General features: G+C 42.6%; 1 protein-coding gene across 4 annotated transcripts in view; it reads right to left on the minus strand.

Moving 5' to 3' along the window:
• MTUS1 (microtubule associated scaffold protein 1) overlaps positions 1-8,370 on the minus strand; it is a 115,933-nt gene extending 107,563 nt beyond the window's left edge. For 2 of the 4 annotated variants that reach the window (XM_072928245.1, XM_030271177.4), the window contains exon 1: positions 7,960-8,097. The gene's annotated coding sequence lies outside the window, so the exon portion shown is untranslated. Of the gene's footprint in view, positions 1-7,269; positions 7,504-7,959; positions 8,098-8,245 lie in introns of those variants that run through there. The other 2 variants (XM_072928242.1, XM_030271178.4) reach the window with 2 other exon arrangements.
• Between the last annotated feature and the right edge of the window lie 1,667 nt (positions 8,371-10,037).

Genomic DNA, 10,037 nt, shown 5'->3' on the forward strand with positions numbered 1-10,037 from the left:
TAAAGGAGTAAGAATAAAGTTCCGTAAGTTTGGCTTGTAACACTAAATGAGGAGCAGTTGTTCAGATAGCAGTGACACAAACACCAAATTTCTGCACATTTTTGTAGATACCTTCTAGATATCTACAATGTAATAAAATAGTCAAGTCAACATGGAAGGCATCTTGCAGAGGTGAAACTGGCAGACAAGCCATGCAATTAGGTAAGATTGCAACAGTGGGACAGCAATCAATAGGCTTTCCAAGATTAGATAGCAGCCATAGAGTAATGGCTTTAAGATCCTCGACGACTGATGGGAGAAAAACAATAACCAGTGCACACATCAGATGAGAGGGCACTGCAACAGACAGAGCCTGCTTACACTGTGAAGAACTGCTAGACCAGTACACCCAGAAATGGTCTGCATCACAAAGCCATCAACCAGCAGCATCCAAGGTGAGCTATCCTGCAACTCAACTTGGACATATTGGAGGCAGGATCAGTGCTTCACATGCTTATACAGCATCAACAAAGAAGCCACATGACCATTAAGAGCTTCAGCCAAGAGTCAGAAATAATCACGTACACATCAGAACTGAGAGATTAATGTCCAGAAAGTGGAAAGGAACATTTCAACACAAGCATTCCTTTTCTTCTTTTTTTTTTCTCCTCAAAGGAATAACCAGAAAGAAGTGGGGAGTCAGAAAGAGCCATACAATAATTCAATAATGGTTTGAACACTGGCACATTTGCAAAACTAAAAGATGTCAATCCTCTTAGAGGGAATAATGAAGTCCGCATGCAATGACGGAAAAAGCACCGTCTAGTTTCAGCCAATGCTTTTACAGCAAAAAACTCAAACCAAAACAACAAAAAAGCAGGACAGGATCAACTGTAGCAAACTGCACTGAGGCTTACATGGAGAACCTGTACACAACATCAAAGAAAACAGAGGAGGCTTTCTCAAGCAACTTTCTCAAATTGTCATATCTCCACAGAAAATTTTCCAATGAGTCAGGTTAGATGTCTAAAGATGTGCTGAAAAACAGTATGAGAAGACAGTTTCAGTGCTAATTCCAGAGAAGAGCTAAACAAGCTACTCCTTCAGTACACAATGTTGAGTATAATGTATACTCCCAGGAATTTAGATGATCACTAATAGAAGTCAGGTTTTACATTCCACAAAGTGACAACCCCTAATACTGCATATGCCTTACTGCAAGAATTAGTTCTTCAAACAACCCATCCTTTTACTCTAGTTGGTTTCAGGTTTATTTAAGCTTTAATGTGTTTAGTTGTCAGCTCCTTCACCAACAAACATCAGCTTTCAGACAAATGTGGGCATTATATCAAGATGCAACAGTTCACTTTTTATTACATTTAGTTCTCCAGTTTCTGGGGAAGTTATACACTGATTTAATGATGGGACTGTATTTTCTGAAAACTGTGATGTTTAAGTTTGCTAACCTCAAAGAGCACAATTTAAGTATGAACAAAACAAATGTAAATCCACAGAAGATTTAACAAACATTTAAATAAAGCCTAGTAATTAAGATGTTAGGAAAGTTCATGCTTTGCAACAGGTAAAAACTCCATCAGCAAAATACCAGAAGAGTTTAATCTCCAAGTTACATCATTGCAGATGACATGGCAGTCCAAAAAGCATGGCCTGCAGCAGAGAGGAGTGTTAAAAATCTTTCAAACTAAATTTCAAGTTATTCTTCAGGTTTTTTCCCAAAAGAACATCACAAAGATTTAAGAGGACATCATCCTGACACTATTAAAGTTTTATGCTGCTTTGTAAGTTAAATGGTGAATTAATATCGATATAAATAATCCTAATATTGGGATGCATACTGCATATTTGTTTTCTGTACCAACCAGTATCTCCCAAAATGAACACCTATCCAGGTTATTTCCAAATGTTCATGGTGAATGTCTTTGCCATGAGCTATCTTTTTAGTTAAGCAACTTAAAGTCCAAGATGGACATAGGAAAAGTACCTGTATGAAATACTGCCACTACAGAGAAGTGACGTTAAATAACACAGAATTCAAGACATCAAAAGTAATAAAATAAGCAGGAGAAGAACATAATCAAAGCAACTCAGAGGGAAAAATAGATTCCATTTTGACAATTTCCAATCAAAAATCCTTTATCAGTCTCTAAAACTGGACACCCAGTTTAAAAGTAACAACAGCTGTGTATTGTTGCTTTTGCTTCATAGAGTAGAAGTTGTACTGACCACTGCAGAGCACAGGTTACCAAAAAATCCAAAATAAAGCTTGCAAAGACAGACTTCCAGTTTTACATACTGTATATATGCCACTTTTATTGAGAATAATTTTTATCAAGCTATTACTTCTATCAACTAAGCAGTCTTCCAATTATTCACCATTTACCACTAAAATACAGTGATATTTCCACTAAATATATATGTATATTTAGTACATATATATATATACTAAATATATACCACTAAAAATAGTCAAATTTCATGCTAATTTCACCCAGTAACTTGGGAGATTTTTCCCCCTCAAACTAAAAGCAATGCTAAGGACATCTGACACATCAGAACTTCATACAACTGGGTGAAATGACAGGTTCACAGGGGAGTGTATGAGAATTTCTTACAGCAAGAGGCAGCATTCGGAAAACTGCAGAACTATAATCTTCTTCAACTCAGAGCTGCAACAAATCTATGGACTTGCTCAGGGACAGAATTATTCACCTGATCAGAATCATTTCGAAGGCAAGGGCCACCAACAGCTCACTTTAGAGCAATTTCCTAGAAGGTCTCAGTGTTTCATCTGAAAGAGTTCAGTACCAAAACCAGGTACAATTGCCAACTAACTTCAATAACAACACCTGCCTATAATCCTGTAAATGGCTCACCAACCATTATTTCTTTGAATGAAGTTATTTGCTAGATTACCCAAAACAGGTTACAGAACCTCCAGCTACAGACATGCAAGAGTCAGCTGTACCCTGCCATGTCTGACCTGATCTAGCACAGGCTGTAGTCCTACTTCAGTTTTGAGGTTGGAAAAAGGTACTTCCCAGGCAAACTGTAATTCTGTAAATTAGAACAAATACAAACCTTAGGAAAATATCATGAAAGTACTTCCTGACTTCCATTTTAAAGTCACATCACTGGTATTTCAAATACCTCTAATAATCATAGCAAAAAGAAAAATATTTCACTGCCACTAAAACATTTCAATTAGATATTAAGAGCAAGCAACTCAGACTCTGTCCAAGAACTGATGATTCTTGTAGACTATATATTAAGAGGATGTGCACTGTGCATAAGCCAGCGCAGCAGCATCTTCCATTTATACCTCCAATTTAAAAATGGTCTCACACCATGGTCTTGAAACAGTCCAACAATCTTACCTTTAGCATCCTTAGGTAAGAGTAATCATATTTGACTCACTAGAAGCACACAGGGAAAGCAACAAGTAAAATAAGAAAGGCAGATCCACATTAATTGTGAGAATGGGCACACAAACCATAGCTAATGAACAAGTCATAGTCTTCCTTGCTTAACAGCAGTTTATTCATCAGCCCATAGTCTTTACAACGCTCTCAGACTGCCCAATACAGATCTTTAGTTCCCAAACCCTCTTGAAATGATGGTGCAGCAAAATCCTCCTATTTTTTAAATTATTCAGTCCAGATTATTCAGTCTGTTGCAATTCAACACTAGAGGCATGAAAAGGCAGCAACCTCAGCTACAACTCCAACAGGGGATGAACAGAGGCAAAACACAATCTCTAACACTTGCAGCACCAACTACTCACACTCATCCAAGAGTACAATCACACTCTTCAGGAGTCCCGTGATGTTAATAATTTCTTTTTTGGCCAGTTGCATAGGTTTACAGCTGATCGTAGAAAGCAAAAAGGAGCAACATTTCATAGATCACTCCATCCAGACCTCACTGTTGTCAGGTAATGTTATCAAACTAACAAGCCCCATAACACATTATATGGACCTCATGCATTGACAGGTAATCAGGAGAAAAAAAAACATATAATGTATCTACAACCATATTTTTTATAGTAATGACAATTCCTCCCTCAATACTATGGTTTTTCTTGAAGAAGGCTTGTCCATTTCTTCGCTGACATAAATGAACCAAACACAGTAGGGAAACTGACTCAGGAAGAAAGCTTGTCCTATTTCTTCCTGTTAGACACAGTATAGAGAGTACAGAGTAAAAGATATTAGTAGAATGAAGTGCTACACCACACACATTACAGATGTTTTACTCCACCTCAGGCATGGATGTACAGCTGATGAGCACTGTCACTCTGAGCACACACACTCTGCATGCACACTCACAGGGGTCTGCACTACAACTAGTGTAGGTTACAATATCCCAACTCCCAGCGCCTTGAGAGCACTAGTTTTATTTCTCTCCACAGTTTTCATATTGCAATCTTTAAATCCATATTTATATTAAATGCAAAAATGAGCTAGTTTTTGTTTTTTAAAATAGTTATCTAAGATAGCAAAAGAAAAAAAATTGTGAAACATTTGTGTTTAAAGATTGCTGAGAGCACATTGGTAACTCAGCCAAGTTGGAAGGGCTCAAATAAACTCTATGGCAAAGCCAAACAAAATGGCAGACATTAAGGGAACCATCTAAAGAGGAATAACAACAGAGACTGAGGAGTCGGTACAAGGGGGCAATTCACAGATCACATCAAAGTCATTCACTAAGAGCAGCTTCAGTTTTTCCTGATACAAAAACTAAACAGAGTAGTAACTAAAGCAGTTTGAGTTAACTTGAAAGGATTAATGCAATTCATTCAAAGGAAGGAGAAGTCCATGAAATAAAACTGAAGTTAATATAGGTGCTAGGGATGGGGAAAAAGGAAATTTCCCACCGTAACTTTCTGGCACTGAAAAATCCCACTCATGTAGAAAACTATTCATAATTAATATTATTTTTTTTTTAGTTGGAGAATGCAAAATTATCAACTAGCACTGACTTTTTTGTTAGATAATAAAGCATATGTATGCATAGCATACTCTGCAGAATCATCTCCGCAACAACAGAGAAAATAGGAAAGCAGAAAACAATTCTTCCCATGCCTCCATCAGAGCAACTACCGAGTCTAAAAACATCTTTGTACGTAAGTCAAGAAAAGCAAAAAACTCCACAGTGCAAGCATTCCCTTAAAAAGAAGTAGGCTGTTATCATTCTCACTTTAATGTTTGCACAGAGCAAGCACAGTACAACAGCCAGTTTCACAGCACAAACACTGAAGAAGCACTAATTCTTGCAATCAAGTAAAGCAGAATAAAGAGCATTAACTTTCCCAGCCTTAACTCCAAACTACTCCATAGAATGAGCATTTCACAAACTCATCAGGTAATCCTCTAAATTAAAGAGATAAAGGCAACTAAAAATGCTTGATTTTCCCAATTAAACAGTAAATCAGGATACTTCATGAAACTGCATGACTTGAACAAAAACAGGGACTTAGGGCAGGCAATCACCTCAGCAGCTTCTGCTGAATCATAAATCCCACACGTGGCACTTCTGACCACATAATCTGATCACTCATCATCAGACAATCAAAATACAGCAGTGGTACATTTTCACATCTCATGTGACTATGTAATATGCCACATTTCTATACAAAACGTATACATTTATACATGTACATAGCACATATATATGTCTAAAAACACAAGTGTGTTTTTATTTCTGTAGATAAAAAAACAAGTCCCACACTATCAGCTAGCTAATCTGCGTTCCACAGTTCCTATTACAAATCTTAGCAATTATTTTGCTAGATTGTTGATACCATTTAGCTACCCGACATGTTAAATTTCAGCTCAATAGTAAACCCTACAAGATTAAAAAAAAGGGGAAAAAAAAGCCTCCTTAGAGTTGACATTTTTGTACAAGACTCTTGGCTCTGCCTAAAAAAGAAATCCACCTCTAACATATGTAGTTGCAGACAATGTTTGAAATCAAAAAATGCAAGAGTTAGAAACAGAAGTTCCAAATGCATTTAGAGTGTCATTATCTGTCAAATCTTGACTTTTACAAGGCCTTGACACTGTACTTCTGCAGCTAGTCAATTCCCAGGTAGTGATTTCAGCTGTAAGTAAAACGTGTGAGAATAAGGAACAATTATGCATCCAGCAGTAAAGCTGGATTTACTAAATCACAACTGCTCAAAAATATCATGAAACACAATTAAGGGGTTAGCTACTAGAAATTTAACATTTGTTCAAATATTTTCAACCTATGGAATCATTACATACAGAATCATGCTTACTCTGAATGGAAAATCATATTAGGTAAAGTTTTAGCATCAGATTTACCAGATTATGATCATTGATTCAGTCACAGCTCTAAAGAGAGTGATCTCAGCCAGAAGTCAAAGCTTTACAATATTTTAGAAGTGACTAAATTAATTTTTAGCACAGCCTTGTTACCACACGTACAATTACTCCATAAAACCGGAGCTCAAATGCAATCTATTGCTCACCCACGATAATCAGCACTAGGAGAACTAAGTTAACCCCAGTGGCTGGTGTGCAGTCACGCGAGCCAGCCGCTACAATGCTGCTCTGCAGTTCCACCAGAGCACGATGCATGTCACGAGGAATAAACAATTTTTTATACCAATCTTATTTAGCAATCCAGAGAGGGAGAACCATCATATTAATTATTACCATCCACTCTGAAAAATTTAGTGATATAAGCAATGAAGGTTAAAGCTTTTCTTTTCCCAAAATTAAAGCTTCACTATATAAAAAGCTTGTAGCTCTCCTGACTTTTGAGAGAGGTGCTACTGTGTACCGAATTAAATCAGCAAAAGAAGAAAGAAATTGATTACCCATTAATATATGTTCAACAGCAGAGGTATCATCCAATTTTTCAGACTTAGTGTTAACAATATTTTACATTATAGCTACTCTAAGGCCTTACAATGCATAGGCAATGACCAGTAATGATTTCTTTTACCTAGATGAAAGTCATGCATCTGCCAGTTTGAGACTTCATCTTCTTTCAGATAATCCCCCCGTGTGGGGTTTAACCAGCAAGACTGTCCATCATATCACAAACATAAAGCAAACAAATAATAAAACCTAAGTACAGGCTTAGACCCCATGGCAGAACATCACCTACATACCCTAACCAGAAGGGGATGCTCAGTTCTTTGCTTGGATCATGCAGCAGGAAAAGAGAGAGCCCAGATGTTTTCATGAGGTTGTTTCTGGGCATTTCTTTGTTTTATTTTAAATAACTGCACCCTCTCACCTTGGAACAATGGTATCAAGTTAAAGCTCAATGTCCTTTTCAAACTCTGGCTCTCCTCTCCTTGCCAACCTTGCATGGTATAAATAGCAGCGAGCAGAGGAGTGAGCATTAAAAATACTCCTTTAAAAAGCTCAGGAGTGTTCATGCTTGTAGTGCAGGACCAAAGCACTCCGGGTGCACAAGAGCAAGATGTAGCACATTTCACACATATCAAACACGGTGTCAAGTGTTCACCTAGATAGAAAAAAAAAAAAAAAAAAGCTGCGACAGCCATATACAATTTTCGTATCTCTCAATATCGAAAAGTCCAACACACAACTCGGGCCCGCCGAAGCTGCGACCCCTCAGTGCAGGGAAAGGCCCGTCGGGGCGGGCCCCGCTGCAGCCGCACCTGCGCTGCGCCCCGAGGCCGCGGCTCAGCCTCACCTCTCGGGGGCCGCGGAAACGCACCGGGCGGCAATAGCCACAGAGAACAGGAGGAAAGTAAGCTGGAGCAGGACGGAGCGGCGGAGCCACCCGCTTCCCTGCCGGCACCTCGGCGCCCGGGCAGCCCCAGCCGCGCTCCGCTCCCGTGCCCCGTTATCCGGCCACCCTACGAAGCCCTCGCTGAGAGAGCGAGGAGAGAAAGAAAAGGAGGGGAAGAAAGGGGAGCACTCACACTTGTGTAAAAGACAGCAAGTCAGCACTTACGGCAGTACGCAAACACTACCCCTCACTCGTAGATCGGCGCCGCTGCAGAAAACTGCGCCGCGGCCGCTCTCGCCGCCGGCACCGCCCCCCCTCCGCCCCCGCGGAGGCCCCGGCAGCGCCGCGCCCGCACCAGCCCGCCCGCTCCCGGCCAGCGCCGCCGGCTCGGCGTTCGCGGCTGTCCCGCCCCGGGCTGCCCCTGCAGCAGCCCCGAGCCCTCTCCGGGCCGTCCAGTGCGTGGCGCCGCCACCGCGTCCCGGCGCACCTGCCCCGCAGCAGCCCCCCTCACCTGGCGCTGGCCGGGCCGGCCCTGGGCGATGCGTTTGTCGGCGCGGGGGGCCTGGCCGGGCGGGGAGAGAGGCGCAGGTAGCCGAGCGGGGGAACTGGGTCAGCGGCTAAAAATACCGCACGGGATGGAGGAGGATCCGGCCGCCGCAGCCGGCGGGGCGGCCGCTCATCCTGAAGGCTACCGGCGGGACCGGGGGCGCGGGTCTCGGCGGATGGCCGAGCCGGGGCAGGCAGTGACCTTGCTCCAGCCGGGCAAAGTGCGCTGTTTCAAACTCGCAATCGACAGCGACAAAACCTGCCTGCTCTCGTTTCGGTTCCTGAACCGCGTGCGCCTTCCCGGCCGGCGCGCGGGCTGAGGAGCCGCGGGGCGCCCCGGCGCTGGATGGAGAGCCGGGCTAAATCACCCGCCCGGGGCAGCGCCTGGGCCGGCCGGGCCGCATTCCCCCGGCAGGGCCCTGCCCCGCCGTGCCCGGCTGCCTCCCTGCCGCCCCGGGCGCTGCGGCCGCTCGCCGCTCGCTCGCGTGCCCGACTGCTGCCGGCCCGAATGAGGCAGCGTGGAAAACAAGTTTGTTCCTGCGAAGTTCCTGCAGCCTATTGCGATGCCCAGGGAGGGAGTCGTGGTGGAGTCGTCGCTCGTGGAGATGCTTAAGAGGCGTCTGGATCTCGTGCCCGGTGATCGGGTTTACTGGTTGCAATGGCAGTGCTGGGTTGACAGTTCGATGTGATGATCTTAAAGGTCTTTTCCAACCTCGAGGATTCTGTGAAGTCAGCTAAGAGCTACCTTAGCGAAACAGTGTGTAGCAAAACTAAGGTAATGTCTAGGTTACAAGAAGTCTCAGGCGGTTCAGGCATAATTTTCTTGATGGCCTAAGCTGTGCAATGATAGTTTTGAGCTAAGTTTGTGTTTATGCAGAGTGGTTTATAAACACAAACTAGATAGAAAGTGTGTGAGGTTAGTGACTGGACACAACGCTAGACTCTGTCGTAACTCTAGCATTCTGTCCACGGTATTATTTGCTGCCACTTAGAGCTCGACATCTTGGATTTCAGAAGTAGTAGAGCCAGCAGTTCCCTCCAGGATCTGTCCACTTGGATTTCAGTGGAGAAAGTTCATATTGTGGTAGTCTCCCTGACCCAGTGGAGTAGCTGCTGAGGATTTGGCGCTAAAGTTGTGTCTTCACAGTGGTGGCACTACCTGTAACATGAGGCAGAGAGGAAAAATCTTTTACTCATCATTGCAAAGCCCTAATAAGTAAATTATGCCCATGTGATTTCTGGGGAAGAGAAGCTTCCAAATGCCAGCAAGGTTGGAGACACTTACCTGGCATGTCTGGTGCCTGAGGGCACAGCTGCCCTCAGGCTCCCTGTATGCCAACGTAGGAGTCTGTATCCAGGACAGATTTGGTGACTCCACAGGAAATGCTTTCTTGGCATCAGGCTAGTTCCCTGACCTTCCTCTCTGCCCTCCTCTACTATATACAGTTGCTGGCTATTTATATATGTGATGAATATGATTCAGAATTAAACATGCCAAGAAGACACTGCTTCATTCAACCTAATAATTAGAAAAGGATTGCTTTGTTTCATCACCACATGAAAGAGAACTATTTATTGTGGTTGGCTTAGTAGTAACAAACAAAATATTTTATTCCCATCCATGAGAAGCAATCTTGTGTGTCTTTATGGGCTTCATCCAAAGCGTGCTGGAGTCAGTACTATTATGTATGGATTTTCAGTTAGCATCTGACTGAAAATCTAGTAAGCTGGATCAGAGCAAGAGTGCTTTTGGGTTA

The sequence above is a fragment of the Taeniopygia guttata genome, chromosome 4, assembly GCF_048771995.1.
Source record: "Taeniopygia guttata chromosome 4, bTaeGut7.mat, whole genome shotgun sequence".
Classification (NCBI taxonomy): domain Eukaryota; kingdom Metazoa; phylum Chordata; class Aves; order Passeriformes; family Estrildidae; genus Taeniopygia; species Taeniopygia guttata.